This window comes from Pelodiscus sinensis, chromosome 22 (genome assembly GCF_049634645.1).
Source record: "Pelodiscus sinensis isolate JC-2024 chromosome 22, ASM4963464v1, whole genome shotgun sequence".
In the NCBI taxonomy this organism is placed as follows: Eukaryota; Metazoa; Chordata; order Testudines; family Trionychidae; genus Pelodiscus; species Pelodiscus sinensis.
In genome coordinates, this window is record NC_134732.1 from 12,434,904 (window position 1) to 12,460,884 (window position 25,981).

Below are 25,981 nucleotides of genomic sequence, written 5' to 3' on the forward strand. Positions count from 1 at the left end.
CAAATCCCGGGCTTCATTTGCAATTGCGGTATGCCTACATTACCCCGCTAGTTCAAACTAGCGGGGTAGTGTAGATATACCCTCCAGGATAAACTTAAAAAACAACAAATAGTCTGGTAGCACTTTAAAGACTAACAAAACATGTAGATGGTATCATGAGCTTTCGTGGGTACAGCCCACTTCTTCAGAAGACCAGAGTGTTGGATGTCCAGAACTAAAATAAATAGGGGAGAAGATGGGGAGGGGGGTGACGTAGAGGGGGTGCTGTCTGCTCTGTAACCCGGTGATATGTGATTTCCACTGACTCACCCACATGTATATTAGCCCAGATAACAAGGCTCTTTCCCCAGGGAAGAGACAAAGGGAGGGAGGCAGAGATGAACACCTGGTTTGGGGGCAGGGTCTGGGAGCGAGGCATTCTTGGGCTGGAACCATAAAGGAAACAGACGAAGGAGGGGGCTGGAATCTAGGGGCCCAGGGACCCCATCTAAAGGGGGCTGAGACATTCTGGCCCAGACTCCTGTAGACACATCACATCTATGCTGTGCTGTATTCTGGAGAAACAATAAACCCTCTCTATTCTACTGGCTGGTGGAGTCTGTTCTTGCTGCTATGGGGCTGCAAGATCAGAGGAACCCCAACTTGCCATCACAGGGGGTGAAAGAAAGAAATGGGAGGGGGGGAAACAAGAAGAGGCAGTGGGTATAAAAATATCAAGGGAAAAGCCGAGCTGGAGTGTAACAGGAAAAACAAATAGTCTATAAGCACCTAAAGACTGGATAGTCAAAAGAGGCAGATAAGAACCATTTGAAATTGATTGTTCCTTCCCAGATCTGAAAGTATTTGCATTTATCCTTTTTGATTTTCATCCTATTTAATTCAGAGCATTTCTCCCATTTGTCCAGATCATTTTGAATTTTAATTCTATCCTCCAAAGTTCTTGCAAACCAATCTTGGTATTGTCCACAAACTTTACAGGAATATTTTCTACACCATTATCTAAAGCAGGGCTGCTCAACACGTGGCACCCAACTGCCCCCCATGTATTCCCTAGTTTGTTTATGAGAAGGTCATGTGAGACAGTATCAAAAACCTTGATAAAGTCAAGAGCTACCACATATGTGGGCTTCCAAAGTCTCCATGGGGGAAACTTCAGTGGAAATCCTCCTTAGAGCTGGCCTTATCATGAGGCGAACTGAGGGGGCTGCCTCAGGTGCCAGACTCTGTGTGTGGGGGGGAGGGCACCACTAGGACCCAGAGGGTGTGTCTAGACTACAGAGTTTTGTCGACAAAAGTGGACTTTTGTCGACAAAACTATACCTGCGTCCACACTACCGCTGAGTTCTGTCGACATAACGTCGACAGAACTCAGCAGTTTTGTCGACATATGTAAACCTCATTTTACAAGGAATAACACCTTCTGTCGACAGAGTTTCTGTCGACAGAAGGTGTTATTGAATGGAAACTGTCCTTTGCGTCCAGACTACCATGTCGACAAAAGCAGCTTGCTTTGTCGACAGAACTCAATGTAGTCTGGACGCGCTTTGTCGACAGAAGCCTGTAGTCTAGACGTACCCAGAGTGTAGAAATATCTGCTGCTGGTGCATATGTATTCTCTCTGCTCTAAATGCACAGAGATGGTGGAGTGCCATGAGAGGAGTAGAACAGGAAGTCAGAATTGAAACCTTTCAAAGTTTTGGCCCAAGCAAGGGGGTATAGGAGCGTCATTTGAGCTCCCCACCTCAGGTGCCAAAATGTTGTGGGCCGGCCCTGATCCTCCTGTCTCACCTAGCATGGTCCTTCGGACAGAATGGCTACGTCTACACAGCAGCGCTATTTCGGGAGGTATCCCAAAATAGTTGTCCCTTGTCTTAACAGCAAGCCCATTATTTCGAAATATAATGGGCTTCTCATTCCGATGTTCCTGTAAACCTCATTCCACAAGGAGTAAGGGACGTTTCGGAATAGCGGGTTATTTTGAAATTTAGTGCCGTATAGACAGTGCCAAATTACAAAATAAGCTATTTCAAAATTGACGTGATAGAAGCTATGCAAATTTGAAATACTTTATTTTGTAATTTTGCGCTATCTATACAGCACTTATTTTGAAATAAATTGGTGTTCCGAAACGTCCCTTACTCCTTGTGGAATGAGTTTTACAGGGATGTCGGAATAGTGAGCCTCTTGTGTTTCAAAATAACGGGAATGCTCAAAAGACGCAGAATAGCTATTTCAGGATATCTCTGGTATCCTGAAATGGTGCTGCAGAGCAGACATAGCCGATGAGAGCTAGTGTCCACCCTTTGCGGCATTACCGAGCATGTATTAATCAACGCCTGCAGCTTTCTGATTAACACTAGTAAGGCTGGCCATCTTTGGCATCATGTGTCCAATGCATGGGTTTGCAGGGAGCATTCTGCATGGAAAACAGACATAGCTGGAACTCCTACTGCAGCCTCCTCCTTTGTAGCCTCCTGAAACTTCCCCATACATCTCCATTCAGTCCTCTCCTGGTACGCTTGAAACACATCACTCCTGCTTTGAGATCCCTTTCCTTGCTCTCTCCGCAGCAAGTTCAAATTAAATTTCTTTGCCTCAAGTCTGTGCCCAGCTCTGTCATAGTCTACGTGTTTGGTCCCGTTTCCCTCTGCAGCCCTCTCTTCCCTTGCTTCTTCCGCCCTAACTGCACTCTCTCTCTTCCCACTCTTGGCTTTGCACTTTCCTGCAGGTCACCCATGACCCTCGCAGTAGGATACCACTCTCCAGCATCTCTCTGTTTCTTCCTCCAGTCCCCGTGTAGGGTCCTCTTCGTGCACAGATTTGTCTTGCTCTGAGCACGCCCTTGCACCTGAACTGTTGTGCACGCCACTTGCAAACTATATGGACCTGAAATCTTGTCTTTGCAAGATGATTTGTGCAGTCATGCTCCTGGGCAATGCAGAAGTCTCTGCTCCCTTCTAGGGATGGTGGGTGGGTGGCTGCTGCTGTTGCCTGCCTGTTTGGAGTAGTGATGGCTTTTGGTGGCGGCAGTGTTGATACTGAGCCCAGAAGCAGCATCCCAAATAGGCCCTGGAATAGGAAAGCATGTGCGTGTTGGAACTAACAGACGTTAGTTCGAATTAACTTTAATAGGCACTACACATAGAAACCGCTAGTTCGAACTTAATTCGAACTAGGGGAGTGCTTAATTCGAACTAGGTAAACCTCATTCTACGAGGACTAACGCCTAGTTCGAATTAAGTAGTTCGAATTAAGGGCTGTGTGGCCACTTAATTTGAACTAGTGGGAGGCTAGCCCTCCCCAGCTTTCCCTGGTGGCCACTCTGGGCACCACCGGGGAAACTCTTCTGCCCCCCTGCCGGCCCCGGAGTCCTTAAAGGGGCACGGTCTGGCTACGGTGCCTGTGCTAGGTGCAAGCCTGCCAGCACCCACCCAGCAGACCCTGCACCTGGCATGGCACGAGCCAGCCACCCGCTGCCACCCAGCCCTCCGCCTCTTCCCGGGACCAGGCTGGCGGCTCCTAGGAGCCTGCCCGGGATTGCAAGAGGCGGGCACCCACCTGGTCTAGTGCGGAGATCGTGGAGACCTCATCCACGACGTCCGCACTAGGCACAGGAAAGTGGCCATCTAGGGCAGGATAGCTGCCAGCCTGGCCACCCAGGAGCAGGTTTGCATGAAAATCAGGGTGGTCCAGTGAGACCCCCGACCCTGAGCCCTGAGCTTAGAACATAAGAACATAAGAATGGCCATACTGGGTAAGACCAAAGGTCCACAAGGAGTAACGGTAGTTCGGAATAGGAAGCCTAGTCCGAACTACCTAGTTTGTGCCGCGTGTAGCCGTGCGGCATGGAGTCCGAACTAGCGGACATTTAAAAATGGCGGCGCCCGGCAACATGCAAATGAAGCCCGGGAACTTCAAATCCCAGGCTTCATTTGCAATTCCGGTTGACTACATTACCACCCTAGTTCGAACTAGGGTGGTAGTGTAGACATACCCTCTGTTATTAGTTTGAAGCCTGCTACCCATTCATTTCATTTGGTGTCCTCTAGTCCTTCTATTATGGGAACTAATGAAGAACTTTTCTTTATGCACCCTCTCCACATTACTCATGCTTTTATAGACCTCTATCATATCCCCCCTCTGTCTCCTCTTTTCTAAGCTGAAAAGTCCCAGTCTCTTTAGCCTGTCTTCATATGGGACCTGTTCCAAACCCCTGATCATTTTAGTTGCCCTTTTCTGAACCTTTTCCAAGGCCAAAATATCTTTTCTGGGGTGAGGAGATCACATCTGTACACAGTACTGAAGATATGGCGTACCATAGTTTTATACTCCTCCTTCTTCCCCTGGCTTCCCCCTTCCAGCTCCCTCCTCCCAGGTTTCCTCCTCCCCTCTCCCACCTCCTTTTCCCAGTCTCCCTGAGTTTTGTCCAATAAAGAGAGTTTCTATTTTTGAACACGTGTCCTTTATTTTGTACGTCAGGAAGGGGGCTAGGGAGGGGTAAGTGGAAGGAGGTGAGGGAGGAATGGGGTACGAGCCCCTGATGGGGAGGACTGGGGTGGCTCTGCAGGCTCCTCAGGGTGGAAGCTCTCCTGCAACCCCCCGGTTGACCTCCCCTCCGGATGGCAGCCTGTGGCAAGTGCAGCCGGGCTGATGGCCGAGTGCTGTGATGTGCCGAGTGTGGGCACTCAGGGCACTTCAAGCCAGGATTGCTTTGCAAGCGGGGAACCCCTGAGAACTGTCTGTCCGGGGTGGGGGTCAGGTCCCTTTAAGCAGAGTCCTCGGCTAGCCTGAGACAGCAGCTCCACTCTCTAAGTCCTAATTTGATGCCCTGCCGGCACTGCTTCCGGCCATCCTTAACTTCGGTTCAGGGTCCACTCAATGTGGACATGCTAGTTCGAATTAGCAAAACGCTAATTCGAACTAGTTTTTAGGTCTAGATGCACTAGTTCGAATTAGCTTAGTTTGAATTAACTAATTTGAATTAAGTTAGTTCGAATTAGTGCTGTAGTGTAGACATACCCTTAATGACTAAGCATTGGACACAGTGGTGGAGGAAGAGAATGTTCTGTTTTGCTGGAGATTTCAGTGGTTCAACGTGCAGGTAGGGTGTGTCGACGATGAAACTGGAGGTGTAGTTTTTGCAGCTTAGGCAGACACACCTGCGCTAGCTCTGAGCAAGCTTGTGCGCTAAGAAAGCAGCACAGCTGCAGTGTGATTCAGGAGCGGGAGGAGGGGCTAGCCGCACTGATGCACTTCCATCATAAACACTAGGTAGGCAGTTGCAGCAGCTAGCCCCTTCCAGTGACCAAGTAGCTGTGGCTATGTTGCTATTTTTAGCTCACTAGCTCAGTCAGAGAATTACAAGTCCCAGCTCCAGTGAAGATGTATCCCCACGTTGGAATTTTCCCAGGATCCCAAGGGCTTTTTTGAGATTCACGGCTATGGGGTCATCAGAACCCCATAACTTCAGTGATGGGTGAAGGAAGATCCCAGTGGTTTCTGCTCCTTTCCAATGGAGGGAGGGCTTTCTCTGGAAAATGCTGGTTCCCAGGTGCTGGTGCAGGGCACAAGGACATATTGGTAGTGCATAGAAATGATGACTTAGCAAATGCAGCTGGGCTGTGATGAGCAGCTGGATGTCATCAGTGAGCAGCTGGGGAACTCCTCCTCACCTTGTAAGGATTCCTTTCAGTGTGAGCTTTGCCCTGGCTGTGCTGCCTATTGGGGAAGGAAGGGCCCCAGGTCTCAGATTCGTATGAGTGAGCTGGAGCTGTATCTCAGCATAGCCCTGGGGTCTGTGTGGCTCATTCCTTCCCCTCGCTCCCCTCTCTCATGCATTTCGCAGTGAACACACGAGCCTGTGGCTTCAAAGGGGCCAGGAGTTGGCCTGTTTGCAGCCATGGAGGGGCTCTAGTACAGCTCTAAGGGTCCTGCTCTGCGAGAGAGGGCTGAGTGGTCACATCCTGCTTTCCATTACCACGATGGTGGTGAGTTACTCAGAATTTCCACAGGTCAGGGCGGATTAGGACATGCAGAAGCCCTAACCTATGTCCAGTGTAAGAAGCCCCTTAGCAATGCCAAAAAATGTGTATTCTTCTACCAGAAAGGACAATGAAAACAGACATCATAAAGTTTTATATTTGCATACATACCGGTACATAGGTAAAAACTAGTAATTGTTTTGTATTTAGAGGCTCCTCATCATCTGAGGCCCTAAGCTGTATCTCATTTTGCTTGTGCACAGATCCGGCATGCCACTGGTGTAACTGGGGCCAGAGACCTCCTGGGGCTGCTCTGCAGGGCCTAAGCAATGGGCAGAAGGGGCAGAGGAATGTTGTCACTTGGACTCAGAAGGTTTGACTCTAGTTTTTATGGTCCTTCGGCCAGTCAGTGGCAGAATCAGTGATAGAATGGAGGAGACCTACTTTTTCCTCCCACCACTAGCCAGCATTGCCTGCTTGTGTGCCATCCTCGCAATTAGTCAAGAAGAACGGCTCTTGCACAAGAGGCTATTTTAGCGCAAAAACGGAGCCTCATTAATTATGCACGCTTTGCCTCATTTGCATATTTTTTGCGCAAAACGGGGGCAGTGTAGACATAGACTTACTGTGGAAATGGGGAACCTGGTTTTTCAGAGCCATTGAGCACCAGCAATGCCACACTTCTGGAATCTGACCTCACTGGTTTCCACCCTCTCCAGCCACTGGGTATGGCCTCTTGTGTGTTTCATTACCCCTGAGCACACATTGCATCTCTGAGCACAAGCTGCACACGGGATTCTTGCATTCTGGGAAGTCTCCTCATCCAGCTATGGCAGGACTGGGGCAATAACTTCCCTAGTGTCTTTTCCCAACTAGTGCAAGGCTGACCAAGTGGGCCTAGGTGCTCACAGGTGAGTGGATGACGCTGTTAAGTTGCTGGCATCCCTTGACACTGCTGCTGTCACCTCCTCTGAGTCCTATTGCCAGCCTTCCCTCTTGCGTAGGGCATGTGGAACAAGTAAACGCCCAGGCAATATTCTCTGAGGCTCTCAGCAACACGGACCTCAAACTGTGGGTCAGGACCAGTGTTCCCTGTAAGGTGGGCGCTGCTCAGGAGAGATTCCAACGCTGCCCAACTGATTTGCAGAGCGCCCACAGCTAGATTGGTTGTTTCTATTGGTTGTGCACATTCACACATGCCTCGATGCACATCAAACGTATTCCACATATGGATGGGAAAGAGTAGAGGGAATACTGGTCAGGAGTCAAGACCCCAGAGTAGGTCAGGACCCCATTTTAATGGGATCGCCAGGACTGCTGTTCGACTTGCTGAATCCTGATCCTCAGCTTCCAGGGCCAAAGCCCGAGGGTTACAGTTTAGGGCAGTGGGGATCAGGCATCAGCTCCCACCTTGGGATCATGTAGCAATTATTTTGTCAGAAGTGGGTCATGGTGCAATGAAGTTTGAAAAGCCTGACCTAGCAGGACAGCCTGCCCTTGGTGTAGCATCACCATACCTGCCTCACACTACTCACCGCCATGCCGAAGCAAAGCAAAGTCACTGGGAGACAATCCCACTTAGACAAGGGCTGAATTTGACCTGTTCACTTCCTCTGCAGGCTTTGCAATGATGTCCCTCTCCCCAGTGCTTGGAGGCTGCCAGGTTCCCTACTAACAACCTGTGCCTCTGTCCCCTTCAAAGGGGACAGAGTACATCTCACCCTCTCGTAATATGACATGGGTTATCAATCCCGTGGTCGCAGCTCTAGATGGAGCCTGGCTCTGGAACTAGATGGAGGCTGGTTTTGCTGTTGCATATCTGGGGCTGGTGAGGTCTCCTCTGTTTTGTTATGAATCCTGTTTGTCTCCCAGGCATCCTTTACCTTCTCTTCTGACTGACTTTGACTCCCTCTCTTTCTCTGCTTCTGAGGTTAGGGAAGTGATTTAAAAATTTTTTTTTTTGGTATTTAAACTGGTTTAGCGGCTGCAGCAGTGAGCGTTCCTGATAAACAGCCTGGGAGATCCAGAGAATAATCTCTCGGCTTGGTGACGGCAGAAGCGCATATCAGAGCTGCTGGCAGCCAGGCAAAAAGCTGCCCTCATCTCTAGTGTGTGCTATCAGCCCAGGGAAGGGGGGAAAATCACCTCAGCCCTTAATCAAGAATTTGAAATCCCAGCTAGTCTACACCATTCATTTCCACAGGCTCACAGGGCTGGTTTCAGTCTTAAAAAGAAAGGAAGATAATTTCCTAACCCTTCTCCCCTGAACATTTCACTCTGCCTGAGCTGGGGTGTTGAGGGGGGTGCCATTTGGGAGGTGTTTTGCATAGATGTACCCTCCACCTCCTACCCCGAGATTTGCTTTGTGCCATACCCCTTGTGGTGAGGGAAGAGGCTTACTTGGGGTGGGGGAGGGAAATAAGCGCCTGAAAGGCAAATAAGGTTTGGGGACAGGAGCAGACCTGATTAGTGTGATTGATTGGGGGGGGAGGAGGGGCGGGAGTCAGGTGGGCAGCATTGTTTCTAGGGTTGGTCAGTCAGTGCTCCCTGACTCTCCAATGCCCTCACAGCCAGGCAGGCTTCCAGCTGCCCTGGTGTATGACAGGGCCTCCTTCTCTGGTACTGGGAAGACACATTCAATGTTTATACTTCCCTCTAAGAGAAGCCACCTCACCAAGCCCCACTAGCTCACGGAAGTAACACACACTGAGGGGGAGAATGGAGGGGAAAGAGTTCAGGCCTCCCTCCTGGGGGGGGGGGAGGGACCAGATTCCTCTCTGACATGGCCCCCTTGCCTTTGGTCCATTGCATGTCTCTGCTGAGATACAGCAAGAGGCGCCTCAAGACACCAGGTGACTGGACCTGTTAGAGGCAGCAGCTGTGGGGGGGAGCTGTGCCTAACAGGGCTGTGACACTGTGTGCGTTTGTGAGGGGTGGGTGAACAGGGACTCTGCCTTTGTTAGACTGGGCTTGGTGGGATTAGCCCTTTCTATGAGGTGGTGTGGGAGTCAAGTCTGGCAGTGGTTTCCTCTCCTTGCCTTGCAGCCGAGATCCAGGAAGTCTTCCCTTCCAACCAAAGCTGCCCCTCAAGGGCTCCCTTTCATACCTCCTTGAAGGAAGCACTGCATGCCAATCTTCTGTTTGTGAGCCCAGCTACTTGACCCTCTTTGCCAGGAGGACTTTGCAAACTGCAGTGTCGGTCTCCCAGTGTGCTCGCCTCACCTTTTGCTGTCTCACAGCCTTGTTGGAAAGTCGTAATTCCCACCTGGGAGCCTGCAGTGGGAACCCTAATAGCACCATAGCTGTATTCCTTGGACAGGAAGTTATTTCAGAGGGTTCTGCTGCTTTATGAAATGCAAGTCAAGTGTAACCTGCTGGTAGAGCATGATGTATCCCTCTCTGTGCTCAATCTACAGCAGATCTGAGTCTGTCAGCACTACCAACCGAAGAGTTTGGCTCTTTAATTCAGACTGTTAAGATTCCTGTTTTTAGCTGTGGGGGTCCCCAGTTAATCCAAACTGTGTCAGCTAAGATGGCAGCCTTCACACGGGTTATAAGCCATGCAGGTCCAACACCGGACAATGTTCTATTTAGCCTGATATTTTGCCCGTGACAGTGGCCTTTGGTAGATGTGCCAGAGAATGGCTTAAAAACCTATCCACCTAGGGGCAGAATTTCTTCCTGACTCTCCCAGGGTGGTTCTGAAATATGGGGCTGATGACTGTTATCACATTATCCCTAGCTAGTGTACAGATCCTCTTCTTAGTCATATCAGTAGGGCTTTACCGAATGTACAGCCATGCAAAACACGTCACGGACCATGAGATCTGTAGTCCTCCTGTGAAGTCTGGTCTTTTGTGTGCTTTTACCCGGTACTATACAGATTCCATGTGGGAGACCAGTATTTCTCAAATGGGCAGTCTGATCCAAAAGGGAGCTGCTGGGGGACCACAGGGTTATTTTAGGAGGGTCACAGTATTGCCACCTTTCTGTGCTGCCTTCAGATCTGGGCAACTGGGGTATGTCTAGACTACATGGCTCTGTCAATGGAGCCATGTAAATGAGTTTACTAGACATAGGAAGATGAAGCGGCGATTTAAATAATTGCGGCTTCATTTACATCAAAATGGCTGCTGCGCTGTGCCAATCAGCTGTTTGGCAGCACAGCGCACTAGTCTGGACGCTCCGCGGTCAACAACGGAAGCCTTTATCGACCACTCCGTTATGGCTCGTGGAACAAGGTTTAGCAGAGCGGTCGACAAAGGCTTCCGTTGTCGACCACGGAGCAGCCAGACTACCGCACTGTTTTGCCAAACAGCTGATCAGCACAGCGTGGCAGCCATTTTGATGTAAATGAAGCGGCGATTATTTAAGTCGCTGCTTCATTTTCCTATGTCTAGTAAACTCATCTATATGGCTCCGTCCACGGAGCCAAGTAGTCTACACATACCCCTGGAGAGCAGTGGTTGTAATCTTGGCCGGGTGCCCAGCTCTGAAGGCAGCACAGAAGGATGGCAATACCGTAACCATGGTATTGCCACCCTTACTTCTGCTTTCAGAGCAGGGTGTCCAGAGAGCAGTGGCTGCTGACTAAGGACCTAGCTCTGCAGGCATCAGCGCAGAAGTAAGGGTGGCAATACCATATCATGCCATACCATCTTTACTTCTGTGCTGCTGCTGGCAGTGTCTGCCTTGAAAGCTGGACTCCTGGCCAGCAGCCACTGCTCTCCAGCTGCCCAGCTCTGAAGGCAATGCTCCTGCCAGCAGCAGTGCAGAAGTAAGGGTTGCAATACTGCAACCCCCCTACACTAACCTTGCAACCCCCACACAATTCCTTCTTGGGGCAGGGCCCCCACAATTGCAACACTGAGACATTTCAGATTTAAATATCTGAAATAATGAAATTTACCATTTTAAAAATCCTATGACTGTGAAATTGACCCTGAATTTGGTAGGTCCCTATTCATCAGTGTCTAATAGCTTGGTTAACTCTTACCAAGTTCACTGCCTCAATAATATCCTGCGTGGACAAATTCCACAGATCACTCACATGTAAAAACAAAAACAACCCCCTCCCGCCCCACTGTATATCTGTAATGAAGGTGTTACCTTGTTAATCTTGAGTTCCCAGGGAAAGGCATAAATATATGCACCCTGATGGCCTTCTCTGTACCCATCATCATTTTGGTTTAGTACACTGAAAATGTCAAACAAGCCATTTCATCCCTTCCAGCAGAAGCTTATTCTTTAAACTGGGTTTGCTCCTACAACAGAACTTTGGTGCACTTCACTCCACAAGGCAGCCTGGTCCTGAACACTTTGCTCAGGTATGACTCCCAGTGAAATCAATGGGAGCTGACCATTGCCTAGTGAAATCAATGCAAATGCCATAGCGAAATACACTTTCTTTGTGTGCCTTCTTCCTTGTGCTTATGGAGAGTCAGCTGCAGATGGAAAGAGAGGACAGGCATGGGGCCTGATTCTCCTCTTGCTCAGGCTAGCGCACATGGGGAGTATCTCTACTGAAGTGTTGCGAGAGCAGAATCCTTGGCTTCCTAGCAGCTTTATCTCCCTCTGTCTCCAGCTCTCTTTTCAGTTGATTTATGTCACGGTTCTAACGTTAGATGGGAAGCACCTTGGGAACATGTCTTTGTCTGTACCATGCACACATATGGCATGATAATAGCGCTTCTCCTCATCTCACCTTTGCTGCTCTCCACTGTCTTCCACCATCAGTCTCCAGTGATGGATCCTGAAATCTCCGAAGAGGTCAGAGGGAGTTAGCAGCTGCACACTATCATGAAAAGGAGAGCAGACAGCTGTCACAGTTCAGGGCAACTGCACCTGTATTTCCCCCCCTCGTGGTCCACCAAGGGCACTCACTCCAGGCTTCTGGCTCCTCAGCTGTTCTTAAGGTGAAAGCATCACAGAGAAAACATGTTAAAAACAATAAAAGAACTTACATGCCTGCTAAGAAGCTTGCCACACATCAGCTCAACTGCAGCCTCAGGCCTTGCTACGTGCCAGTCCTTCAAAACCCACAACTGGATTGTCCCTGTGGTTACAAATTCGCAACAGCTTCAGCTTCAGAACCTGACCCCAGCCTGGGAATATCAGATGGTTTCTTTATAAATCTTGGACCTTTTGAGTTCTACCCTACAGAGACAGATAATCAGAATCCAATCATTCCTTGGCAAGGCATCAAGGGCGCCATTTTGGGAGAGCTGGAGGGGCAGCAGACCTGAGTACCAGGATGCTGCTTGCTTTTCTTCCCATTGCCCTGACTGTCAGGGAGCAAGGGGAAATTAGACAGATTTTGTGAATTATTTCTTTGCGCCTCCCCTCACCAGCCAGGAGTAAGAGGCATGCACACAAGCCATGTACTTTCCCCTTACTCCCTGATAGTTAGGGGAATGGGACAAAAACAAGCCAGTGTCACAGTATGTATGGCTTCTGCCCCCCTGGTCTCCCAAAATGGAGCCCTTGCAAGGCATAGCTACAAGAGGCTGGGGCTTGGGATTTTTTTGCATAGCCAGAAGTAGGGAATCTGCATTAACTTCTTCCTAGGTATTCCCCAGAAAATCCACTTCACCCTCATTCTTCCAAAAATGCATCTTTTCTGGCACACAAACCATCTTTTTACTTTCAGGCTTTGCATCACAACTCTCTTCTAGAGAGATTAAGTATCGTTCTAGTCCACAGTAAGACACAAACTTTGCATTTAATACATTAAAGCGTTTTTTTTCAGGAATATTGCAAGAAATCGGTGTCAATCAAATTGGACTGTTTTGGAATGAAAGAGAGTTTGAGCAAAAATGTTCAGATTTTGCAGTGAGATGAAAAACCTCATTCAAATTGCAGCCCATTGGATTTAGTTGGTAGCCTGCTATACCATATAACATGCTTTTCTTGGGTTGATTTGTACTAATTTGTGGCTATGCCTGCTGTCACTGAATTATATTTTCAGGTGCTGTGCTTAGGAGTTCTGGTGGGTGTTATTTATCATAGTCATTCATATTTATCCATAGCACTTGGCTTTAATGCAAGATACCTATAGGCTTGTATCCTTTACAATTAGCTAAAGCAAGTTAGTAGAAGTTCTTGTAACCTTTGGCGCAGATAAAAATGGCCTATCATTTGCCCTTTGACTTTGGGGAACTGAATGGGGCAACTGAAGATAACACTGAATCCGTTTATCTGGTGTCTAAAACTGGTCGGTAACCATAGAGTATACGACAGAACATAGAAGTTACATGTAAGGCCAAAGGTAACAGTTTTTGGAGTGAGATCATCCTTATTAATAGCTAGACATAGGTGTCAGAATATACTAACCTATAGAATAAGTATGCCTGAAGGTTTCTTAGGGTAAGGAAAGAAGATTTGGGCATGGTAGGTTCGGCCTGAATTAAGCAGTGCCACAGTTCTACAAAATAACTATGCTAGTGGTCATGTGGCATTCTCCCTTCAACTCTGTCTACCTTCTACTGAGCTATTAGCTCAGCTTTGTGATATAGCATAGCCACTCAACACTCCACCTGTTTGAACCATCACATTCGTCGGGCATGCCAGGAGCGAGGCTGGTCGTACATCTCTTACCACCAGGCCTTCAGGGAAGGGTGTGAGTATGTGAGGCTAAGTAGTTCTTTATCATCAAAATGTTACCAAAAGGAGTCATAGAATTGTATAATTGCATTGTAGCCCTATGTTTCATAACATTTGCTATTCTTTCATTTCCTTTAATAAAGGCTTTAATGGTTTGGTATTGTCCTCAGCTTCGGTCCTTGCCACATATCCCGAGAGTCTCTTCTGAGGTCGAACTCTCTCTATTCTCTCACTCGGCAGCCTGAATTGAGACATCTGCAGGGGCGGCCCTTGAGCATAGGCCAACTCGGGTGTCGCTTGGGGCACCGTCTTCAACGGGGCGCCCAGGGTGCCCAATGATGACGTCATGGCCATTGACGGCCGTGCAGGCGGGGGCACCGATCGTGCGTTCCACCTGGGGCGCCAGCTGCCGCAGCCCGCCTCAGGCCACCCCTGGACATCTGACAATATCTTCTGGTCAGATGTGGCCAGTGGCAGGCCATAATCCCTAGCCCATAAATCCAGGTCCGTGCAGACGAAGGTCCTTTTCAAACTAAAACCAATTAAATTCAAAATTTCACCCGCTTCAATGGCATGTTGCTATTTGGAAAAATTTTTGCAAAGCCAGGAAATATTTGGGTGGCTACATTGTCTGACATAAAATGATGCACCTCCACTGACCAGTGCTTACATTTGTATTTCATAAAATTGCAAAGCATGTGCACTGCTGCTGGGTTAGATTACGATACATTTTCGTGTGCAAAGTCCATTGTTCCTCGAGCAGTCCCATTGGTAAAGTGCCCAATGTAAAAGGATGGTAGTCTAGCCGTGATTTGGTATATCTCTGATTTGAACTGTGCTTTATTTATACATCAGGCTACTTGGGCTTATGTTCCATTGGTCCTTTCACCTTTCACCCCACCTTCCTGCATTCATGTGCTTTTGTCTCTCTACACATCACAAACACCAGCAAGGCAACAGACAGTGCCTTATTTTAAATACCAGTTGAATAATTCCCAAGGTATTTCAATCATGGGTGTTGAACTGGATTGAACTGAGAGGCGCAGGATGGAGACCCCGAAGTGGATCCTTGGCTGGGATAGCACAGTGTAGCTCCATCGAAGTCTGTTCCATGGATCTGACCTATAGCATTTTGGGTTAAGCACTCCCTAATCCTTATGAGAACGAATATAAACATATAACACAAGCAGGTAGGGGCAAAATTAGAAAGGCCCAGGCTCAAAATGAGCTCAAACTAGCTACAGACATAGAGCAACCTGAAATAGTCTATATAAATACATTAGAAACAAGAGGAAGACCAAGGACAGGGTAAGCCCATTACTCAATGAAGAGGGAAGGGCACCGTAAGGGCACGTCTACACTGCACGCTTATTTCGGAATAAGCTATTCTGGAAGAAATGTTCCGAAATAGCTTATTTTGAAATAGCGCATCTACACACCACATCCGGGAGGCCCTGAGGGAGAGTTTCAGCCAGTGCCCTCCCTCCAATGGCCCATTGTGCCTTTCCTCCCTCACCCCTCTTTTCCCACCTTCCCCCTCCTCTCTTCTGCAGACACAATAAATCACACTTTTTGATTTGGAGACTAATTTAGCTACAACTATTCAAGAGAGAGATCTTGGAGTAGTTGGGGATAGTTCTCTGAAAACATCCACTCAGTGTGCAGCGGCAGTCAAAAAAGCAAATAGAATGTTAGAAATCATTTAAAAAGGGATAGAGACTAAGACGGAAAATATCTTAGTGCCACTATATAAAACCATGGTGCACCCGCATCTTGAATACTGCATACAGATGTGGTTGTCTCATCTCAAAAAAATTATATTGGCATTGGAAAAGGTTCAGAAAAGGGCAACAAAAATGAGTAGGGGTTTGGAACAGGTTCGGTATGAAGAGAGATTAAAAAGACTTGGACTTTTCAGCTTGGAAAAGAGGATACTAAAGGGGGATATGATAGAAGTCTATAAAATCATGACTGGTGTGGAAAAAGTGAATAAGGAAAAGTTATTTACTTATTCCCACAATATAAGAACTAGGGGTCACCAAATGAAATGAATAGGCAGCAGGTTTAAAACAAACAAAAGGAAGTTTTTCTTCACTCAGCACACAGTCAACCTGTGGAACTCCTTGCCAGAGGATGTGGTGAAGGCTAGGACGTTAACAGGGTTAAAAAAAGAGCTAGATAGATTCATGGAGGTCAGGATGGGTAGGAATGGTGTCCCTAGCCTCTGTTTCTCTGGAAGTGGGAGACAGAGGAGGGATCACTTGAGGATTACCTGTTGTGATACCTCCCTCTTGGGCATCTGGTATTGGTCCTTGTTGGCAGACAGGATACTGGGCTAGATGGACCTTTGGTCTGACCCAGCATGCTTGTTCTTATGTAAAGAATAAACTGGTTTTGTTTAATTGGGGTAAATGTATCTGGAGATGGACTGGGGAAGGAACCTGGGAGTGGGGAGGCAGGCAGAAGGGTCAGAAGGAGGAGGAGGATAGGCTCAGGGAAGGGGCTGGGACTGGCATTTGCCTCGGGTGGTCCCCCCACCTCTTGTGCAGGGCCCTCGATGGCCATGGGTGGGACTAGGAGGAGAAGGCTGGGGGACAGGAGCAGGAGCAGCAGCAGGAGTAGCCACCAGGCAGTCGAGGGCGGCAGTGAAAGCCACGCACATAGTCTGGCCCTGCTGCAGCAGCTCCTGCCAGATGTCATGGTGCAGCTGCAGGTCCTCCTCCGGTCTCCGATCCTGCCAGTGCATGGAGTGAGGCAGGGCTCACAGGGCGGCAATGTGCTCTCTCTGGAGGTCCTCGTGGGCTCGCCTGCGGGTCATGTGGGGTCGGGAGGATGGCACGGGAGGTGTAGAGCGCACCCCTCTCGCAGCTGGTCCAGCTGTGAAGAACAAAGAGGTCAGTCATCCCGGGAGACACTGTGCATGAAACCCAGCCCTCATCTCTGAGCTGAGACCGAAAAGTCTGGGGTCAGACAAAGGCGATGTGCTTCGAGCAAGGCCATCTGTGCCCTAGACAGTGGGTCCTTTCCTGCAAGGGCACAGATATCCCGGGGGAGTCTCACTACCCCCACGTCCCGGGGACAAGTAGGCATGGGAAGGTGCCGGCCAGACCAGGAGCCTGTGGGCGGGAGGGGGTCACAGGGCGACTGGGCTTCCTTCTGTGCTGCGCACGTGTCAGGTCCGACAGTGGTGGTGCCCCACAGGGAGAAGACTTGTATCCCTGCCCGCTGGAGGAGAGGGGGGCAGGATGTTGGGGGGAGGTGTTTGTGAGTGGCAGATGCTCCTCTGCCTTTCCGCACTGTCCCTGGGAGCAGATCCTGCCCTGAGAGTGTGGGCATGCTCATGTGCCGTGTGCGGCACTGCTCTGTGTGTGTGTGTGTGTGTGTGTGTTGCCATGTCCCCAGCCTCCTTCTACTGGTGGCTTGTGGTGGTCTCCAGACACCCTGTGAGCACGAGCAAGAGCACAAGAGTCCTCTGTTGCAGCCTCCTGGGGCTGTGTGTCCCCAGGATGAGAAGGCCGAGCGAGGAGTGCATTGCTGCCCCTTGCCGCCAACCACCTCCATCCGTGGATGTCCAGGGAAAGTAATGGCGCTCACCTGATGGGCCTTCCCAGGCTTCATATGATGCCTGGGAGACATCCTGGGGGGGGGGGGGGGTTGTACTGATTCCTGGGCGAGCATGACCTCCTGGCTGGTGCGCATCGAAATGCTGCTGGCCTCTCCAGCTCCTCCTCCTCCTTCTCTATACCAGTTGTGCCCCCCGGGAGGGTGACGATGGGTATCTCCAGCCACAATGTAGTGGGGAAGAACTGACCCACCCCCTGGGATGTGGTGGAGCTGGGCATAATATGGGCAGCTCTGCAGCGCCATCCCAGAGCAGGAGCTGTGCTCCCTGCCCTTGGCATCGGTCTGCCTCAGCTCCTTGACCTTCATGTGCACCTGCTTCTGAGTGCGCATGTTACCCAGGCTGTTGGCCATCCGGCCATAGACAGCTGCATTCATGCGCCTGGTGCGGAGATCCTGGAGGTTTGCCTCCTCTCTCCAGATGTCAGTGAGGTCCAGGATTTCCGCACCAACCCAGGAAGGGGCACGCCTCTTTCGTCCCCAGCCAGGGTCCTGGGAGCTGGCTACTGGCTCTCTTGCAGCTGTGGAGGGCTCAGTGGGAGCAATGGGGTCGCTCATGGTGGCTGCTCTGTGGCTCAGGGCTGTCAGGCCCTGCCTTGTGACACAAGCCCTTTCCCCTGTGACTGTACCTTTAAAGCCTGCAGAGGAAGGAGGACTATAGAGTGCTGATGAGTGTGGCCAGAGTGGCCAGCAAGGCACTTGTGGGAAGGCCTGGAGGCCTCTTATTTCGACATAACTCCGGCTGCCCTGTCTAGCTATTTCAGAATAGGCGTTATTCCTTGTAAAATGAGGGCTACAGAATCCGGAATAAGATGCCTGTTGTTTCGATATTATTTTGAAATAACAGGCGTGCTGTGTAGTTATTTCAGAATAACGTGCCCTCACAGAAAAAGTGGAAATGGCAGAGGTGCTTAATGACTTCTGTGTTTATCAAAGAGCTGACTATGGAAATATCTGAGTTATTAGCTATTATCTTAGAAAAGTCATGGCATATGGCAGAGAGAAGACTGGGAAATGACAAATATAGTACCCATCTATATAAAGGGAAATAAGGACAACCCAGCAAATTACAGAGCAGTCGTCTTAACTTCTGTACCAGGAAAGATAATGGAGCAAATAATTAAGGAATTAATTTGCAAACATCTAGAAGATAATAAGGTGATAAGTAATAGCAGTATTTGTCAAGATCAAATCATGTCAAACTAACCTGATAGCTTTCTTTGACAGGATAACAAGCTTTGTGGACAAGGGGAAAGCAATAGGTTTGGTATATATAGATTTTAGTGCGGTGTTTGATACAATCTTACATAATTTTATTAACAAATTAGGGAAATACAATTTACATGAAGCTACTATAAGGCGGGTGCATAACTGGTTGGATAACAGTTCCCACAGAGTAGTTATCAATGGTTAACAGTGATAGTGAAAGGGCATAACAAGTGGGGTTCCACGGGTATTGTTTCTGAGTCTGGTTCTGTTCAATAACTTCATCAATGATTTAGATAATGACATAAAGAGTATGCCTATAAAGTTTGCTGACAATACCAAGATGGATGGGATTGCAAGGGCTTTCAGGTTAGGATTATAATTCAAAATGATCTGGACAAACTAGAGACATAGTCTGAGGTAAATAGGATGAAATTTAATAAGGACAAATGCAAAGTACTCCACTTAGGAAGGAACAGTCAACTGCACACATACAAAATGGGAAATGACTGCCTAGGAAAGAGTACTGCAGAAAGGGAGTATTGAAAGCAAGACATGAAAAGTAATTCTTCATAACTACTCTGTGTTGACTAGGCCTCAGCTGGAGTACTGTGTCCAGTTCTGGGTGCCATATTTCAGGAAAAATGTGGAGAAATGGGCAAAAGTCCAGAGAAGAGCAACAAAAATGATTAAAAGTTTAGAAAACGTGAGCGATGAGGGAAAACTGAAAGGATTGGGTTTGTTTAATTTGGAAAAGAGAAGATTGAGAGAGGACATGATAGCAGCTTCCAAGTACCTAAAAGCGTGTTACAAGGAGGAGTGAGGAAAAATTGTTCTCCTTGGCCTCTGATGATAGGACAAGAAGCAATGGGCTTAAGCGGCAACACAGGACATTTAGATTGGACATTAGGAAACATTTCCTAAATTGTCAGGGTGGTTAAGCACTGGAATAAATTGCCTGGGGAGCTTGTGGAATCTCCATCCATGAAGATTTTTAAGAACAGGTTAGAACAACACCTATCAGGGATGGTCTAGATGGTGCTTGGTCCTGCCATGAGTGCAAGGGAGGGGACTTGATGACCTCTCAAGGTTCCTACCAGTTCTATGATTCTATTAGATGAGTATGGACATCACTTACTTCCTAATGAATTCTGCATAAACTTTTCAACAACCCTTTCCCTCCCTCCCTCCCCCCGTCTTTATTTCCAATCTGAAAACATGCCATTTTATAGACCTGGTTTCCCTTTTTCCCCCTTCATTGCCTCATCTGCATATATTTACATAGCACACAGGTTTCTGGGATGAGAGGAGGAGCAGAAAAGCACGTCCTTTATTCCCTTTTCTCTGAGTAGAATTGTATTTATTTATTTAAATTCCCTGCTCTGTTGGCTGTGCTGTTGCTGAAAATGGTTTGTTTCTCTTCACGTTTCTCCTGGATTCTGCTGCTCAGGGAGGGGCAGGGCAAGAAAGGTTTGAACACAACACACTCCGGTAACTTGAGCTAGTTCTTTATCCAAGGGACAAACAAAGTGCAGGCAGGTGCAGTTACAGACTTCTCCTTCCCCCTACCTGGCATATTGGCTGCTCTTGCACAGTCCATTTCTACCCATCAGTTTAAAAAAACACACCCTTAGCCATTTCTATTAAAAAGTCCCTCTTCACATGCCCCCACCTCACCCCTGGAAAACAGATTCCCATTGTCATGTATTACTGATGATTCTTTCCTGATTGGAGAATAAAGTTGTTTTGTGGGGTAGGTTTTCAGAGAGAGATTTTTGTGGTTTACTTGTCAGATTAAAAACAAACTGCTTGCCGTTCCCTCAAAAATCAGGCAGCCAGAACTCCTGACTCCCAGCAGAAATTCTTCTCTGAAAAGACTGCTTCCAACCCAAGAACACATGGCTCAGCTTCTGCCCCGATAGCAACCCATTGGTTCTATGGGATTGCCATCAGTGTGCATGGCCCAGTGACATGGAAAACAATTCCCCACCTGAGTTATGGTTCACTGTTTGCAATACGTCCATCAGGCTCCTGACAGGAGGGCAAAAGGGGCAACTGCCCCAGGGCCTGGTGATTCGAAAGGGCCTGGGGCTCCCAGCTGCTGCTGCTCCCAGCTGCTGCCTCAGGCCCTTTAAATTGCTGCTGGAACCCTGTTGGCATGCTCTGGGCATCACTGAGGACACCTGGGAGAAGCTAGCTCCAGCCCCGCCCCTTCTGTCTGAGGCCCCGCCCCTCCCCTGCCTTGCCATGGGGCTTGGCGAGTTTGTTGACCCCACTGACATCCTCACAAGGAAAAGAATGTTTAAAATTCTACTCTTTTTGCTCTTCAGGCAGCTGGTTCCCGTCCTTTGTGCTTCTCTCTATCTGGGATGTGGGCTTTGCTAGTTGGCTCAATTTCACCTTTGTTTTAGTCAGTCCCTCCCGCCCCTGATTCTCAGGAGGAACCAGCCCAGTACTCTCACCCTTTCGATTCACAGTGCTGCAGGGGGGAGTTAAATGAAGAGAAGGGCATGGCAGTAACACGTTTCTATTCAGAGTGGGTTGGATCTAATCGACTTGGGTGTAATCTTGCCTCTACTGACGTTAATGGCAGGTTTGCATTCACTTTGGTGGGGGCAGGATTTTCCCATCATACAGATTTGTGTATGAGCAGGAACGTTTCTGTGAAAGGAGGTTAAGGATATGTCTACACTTCAAGTGCTACGGTGGTGCAGCTGTGTAGGGTTCTGCACAGACACTATCTACATCAGCAGGAGCGGTTCCCCTGTCTTCGTAGGTAATCTGCCTCCCTGGGAGTTGGTAGTTAACAGAATTCTTCTGTCAACCTAGCACTGTCTACACCAGGGTTTAGGCTGGCCTAGCCTTGGGGAAAATTCCCTTTCTATCTTTCAGGTGTGGATTTTTCACACCCCCGACAGACCGATGTAAGATCCCAGTATAGACCAGCCCAGAGTTAATGTTACTTATGCACCAGGGAACCTGCAGATGTTACAAAATGTAAGTTAAAGTAAGAAGGGGATTGCTTGATTTTCCACTGTATTCCTGTCCCTTGTTTGAGTTAGAGGATTATAGACTCCCTTAGGACTTGTCTCTGCACTCAGCTGCTCTGGTTTAATTTAAGGCGTGGCTTTCAACCAATTTAATTAAACTAGCACAAAAGGCTGCCTGGACACTCTTAGTTCAAACCATGTTAATTTTGGTTTAGCTAAATTCGGCTAGCAGCTGGTATAATGTAAATCGGAATAAATGACTAGGGCCTGGCATAGTTACATCACCCCTGACGGTGTAGCTCGGCTAACACAATCCCTAGGGTAGGTCTACACTGCAAAACTACGTCAACCTAAGTAACGTCAACATACAGCCACCACCGCAATTAAATCCATTTGCATGTCTAAGCTACTCTCCTTGCATTGGTAGTGCCCGTCCTCATCAGGTGCACTTGTAACATTTGTATTGTGAGTGCAGGATGTTGTGAGGCAGCTTTGGAAAGGCCTCAACAGTCAATATCAGCAACATTGTGTCTGCACTGAAACTACATCCACCTAAGGCCTATGCCTCTCACAGAAGTGACGTTCTCAAGTCGGTGTAGTGTGCAAGTTACATCAATGGAAGCTGCACTGTACTGTAGACGCTGCAGAGATTGGTCTACATGAGCAGCCTTACATATACAGGCAGTCCCCGAGTTACGCGGATCCGACTTATGTCGGATCCGCAGTTACGAACAGGGCCCGTCTCCCTGGTCTCCAGCAGACCAGGGAGAGCAAGCAAAGCCGTGGAGCATGCGGGCAGCGGACAGCCCAGACGCGTCTGGGCTGTCCGCTGCCCGCGTGTTCCGCTGCTTTGCTCCCCGTCCCCCTGGTCTACAGACCAGGGAGACGGGGAGCAAAGCAGAGCAAAGCCACGGAGCCCGAGGGCAGCAGGACAGCCACGGCGCGTCTGGGCTGTCCCGCTGCCCCCGTGCTCCGCAGCTTTGCTCCGGACGCCTGTGGTACAGCAGCTGCGGCACTGCCAGTTGGTCCCGTAGCGCCGCTCTGGGCACTACTGGACCAACCCGGCAGCACCCCAGCTGCTGTGCCCCAGGCGTCCTGATTCAGCCACTGCTGGTCAGTTTCTGCAGCGGCTGAATCAGGACGCCTGGGGCAGAGCAGCTTGGGTGCTGCTGGGTTGGTCCAGTAGCGCCGAGGAGCGAAGGCGCTACTGAACCAACCCAGCAGCACCCCAGCTGCTCTGCCCCAGGCGTCCCCAAGTCAGCCGCTGCTGAAACTGACCAGTGGCTGACTACAGGAAGCCCCTGCCCCGGGCTTCCTGGAATCAGCCGCTGATCAGTTTCAGCAGCAGCTGACTTGGGGATGCCTGGGGTTCTTAAGTTGAATCTGTATGTAAGTCAGAACTGGCGTCCAGATTCAGCCGCTGTTGAAACTGATCAGTTTCAGCAGCGGCTGAATCTGGACGCCAGTTCCGACTTACATACAGATTCAACTTAAGAACAAACCTACAGTCTCTATCTTGTACGTAACCCGGGGACTGCCTGTACGTAACACTGTATTGCAGACTAAGCCAGAACCTAGTTATTAAATCACTGCACACTTGGCTCCTTGTGTCAGTGCACATCCTCTCCAGAAGCACCTCTATTGATTCTTTTGTGAGTATGGGGCATCGTGGATCAATTCCAGAAAGCCGGTAACAATTGACATAAGCAATACAGTTGTCGACCTGTCTTCATCACCGTGACACTACCCTGCTTGGCATAGAAGGATACGTACGTTGGCAGAAGCCACATTTTAAGTGAAGACGCTTCCATTACAAGGATGACACAAGGCAGCTAATGTCAACCTAACAGTGTAGTGTAGACCTGGCCCTTTGTTGTGTGTAGGCTGTTAAATATCAATGGAAAGTGTCTAGGACAGTGTTTCTTAAGCTGTGTTCCGGGGAACAGTGGTGTGCCACGAGGCAGTCGGAGGTGTGAATTGTTTTTGCTTCCCCCGACCTTTTTTTTTTTCCCCCCTCAATAAAAAAATCCTTGGTGTTCCTCATAAAAAAAATATTGTTTGGTATTCTTCGGTTTTAAAAAGTTTAAGAAACACTGATCTAGGAGATCCTTGCCTCCTCTAGAAAACATTTGATTGTATAGCTGTACCAGCACACTAGAGTAGATGCAGTTTATACTAGCATAAAAGTGTTCCTGCTGGCACCGTTTACACCAGTCTCCCAAGAAACATAAGCTCTACCAGGAAAAGCTTTTTTCTGTCAGTATAAGTACAGCTACAGGAAGGCTAATATTGGCACAACTCTGTTGGTAAAATCTCACACATCTGACTGACATAGCCGTGTCAGTATGAGTTTTAAGGTGTAGACCAAGGCTCAGTGTAGGCAGATCCAATTTACTCATCACCCCTGAACTTTGCCCTTTGAATTCTAGTCCCATCTGATTTTTTGCTCTTGGGCATATCCCGTAATGCCTCTGCTGCAGCCTTCTGAACTGTAAAATGGGCTTAATAATATTTGCCAAATGTACTGGGCTCCAATAAGGATTAGTTAGATATCTAAGTACTGAGTGTTACACCAGCTTTTGGGGGGGTTGCTGTATGTATGGATGAATTTATCTGAGTGGACAATATAACTGATGTCATCCCTTGAATTTGGTTTTTCCCTTAGGATGAATGGAGGAGAGAAATCTGCTTGTACTCCTGCATATTGAGAGCAAACTTTCCCCATAGAAGATGGGATAAGAAGGATGACCACTGTCTGCTAGTCCCAGGTATCAGAGGAGTTAGTGTGAACCCCAGTGGATCAATGTGGCTCTTTAAGGATACGTCTCGACTGGCATGATTTTTCGCAAATGCTTTTAATGGAAAAGTTTTTCCGTTAAAAGTATTTCCGCAAAAGCACATCTAGATTGGCACGGATGCTTTTGTGCAAAAAGTGCTTTTGCACAAAAGCATCCGTGGCCAGTCTAGATGCAATTTTGCGCAAGAAAGCCCCAATCGCCTTTTTCGCGATCGGGGCTTTTTTGCGCAAAACAATACCGCGTTGTCTACACTGGCTCTCTTGCGCAAAAGCATTTGTGCAAGAGGGCTTTTGCCCGAACGGGAGCAGCATAGCATTTCTGCAAGAACACTGACAATCTTACATGAGATCATCAGTGTTCTTGCGGAAATTCAAGCGGCCAGTGTAGACAGCTGGCAAGTTTTTCCGCAAAAGCAGCTGCTTTTGTGGAAAAACTTGCCGGTCTAGACGCAGCCTAAGAGAATAATGCCTTGTACTTTTGATTGCCCTGCTTGGAATAAATATGGAACTGAGCATTATGGTGGATGAGCTGGGGGATGATCCATAGTGGATTAGGTAGGATGCTATCACTCCCGGTACCATTTCTATATGCTACATACTTTGCGACGCAAGTCAGGCCATCAGCTGCTGTGTAATTGGCACAGCTCCCTTGTTTTCAATGGTCCTTTTACACCAGCTGGGTATCTGACCTACAGCTGATGATGTTCTCTTGAGAGGTGAGATGTGCCCAATGAATAAAACAAAACCACATGGGAAGAGGAGAGCTCAACTCACAGGAACCTAAGGCTGTTTAGAAACTTTTACATCTATCGGAAATGCTTTATTTTTATATTCACTTTCGCTGTACTAAATGTCGTGTTCTGGATAACAGGCAACTTAGCAAACTGCCGGCTTTTATCAAGGGTTGAATCCAACTGAGGAAGGTGATGGACCAACTCCAGCTCAAGCTGATTTCAGTGAAACACCAGCTGCTAGCCTCCCTACACTTGTTGCACACAGCTGATGCAAGACCAGATAGAATCAGTGAAGGATGGCCCTCTAATTTTTTCCCCATGCATGTGTGAAATGAATTTTGTTATGTGCACCAAAGCATTTGCAGATACGCACCACACACAGAAACACATACTGCTGGCTATGGGAGGCTGTTGCTGCTCTGATAATCAGCTGGGTGGCCTCTGAATCTCTCCTGGGTGGCTGCCCAAGCGCTCAGCTTACAGGGAACACTGGTTATTGCCATGATGACACTGAGCCTGGGCCCCAAAATCTGGATTGGTACCACAAAGGCTTTTCAGATCTGGGCTCAGGTCAAAGACCAGGGTAATTTAAATTAAGAGCTGGGTTTAGATTTCAAATGCTGCCAATGCCTAGAGCAAACCTGGAAATTGTGTCTCCTGCACCCCAGCGTGAATTCAGGGGTGACTAGAGAGGACAGATTGTCTCTGTTCCCAATAGTTTCACGCCAGCTCTGATGCTCTGTGAGCTATTCTCCTGCAAGGGGACAGAACTCTCTCTTTGCCCCCCTGCCCTCTCGCTGTAGAGAAACTTTCCAACCAGTATGGCTCAGAGGCTGTTTATCTCCAGCTTGCCTGTTCCTTCCCTCCTCCCCCGCCCTGTCTCCTCGACTTCCTCATTCCCACTGCGGTAGGGTTGAGCAAGAGCAGGAGGGAGCCTCTGCTGGCTTCGGGTGAGGCCGAGGGGGCCTTGGAATCCAAGTTCCTTTTTTCACACACACAAACGGACTATGATGAAACTCCTTTTCTGGGTCTGTTCAGTTGCAGCATCTA

The 25,981-nt window shown here is 48.6% G+C and overlaps 1 long non-coding RNA gene across 1 annotated transcript in view; it reads left to right on the plus strand.

The window, feature by feature from the left end:
* LOC112546665 (uncharacterized) overlaps positions 1–25,689 on the plus strand; it is a 73,296-nt gene extending 47,607 nt beyond the window's left edge. Inside the window, exons 2-4 of the long non-coding RNA XR_012897255.1 lie at positions 6,245–6,354; positions 24,066–24,168; positions 25,069–25,689. This is a non-coding gene — a long non-coding RNA (uncharacterized LOC112546665). The remainder of the gene's footprint in view (positions 1–6,244; positions 6,355–24,065; positions 24,169–25,068) is intronic.
* Positions 25,690–25,981: the final 292 nt, after the last annotated feature.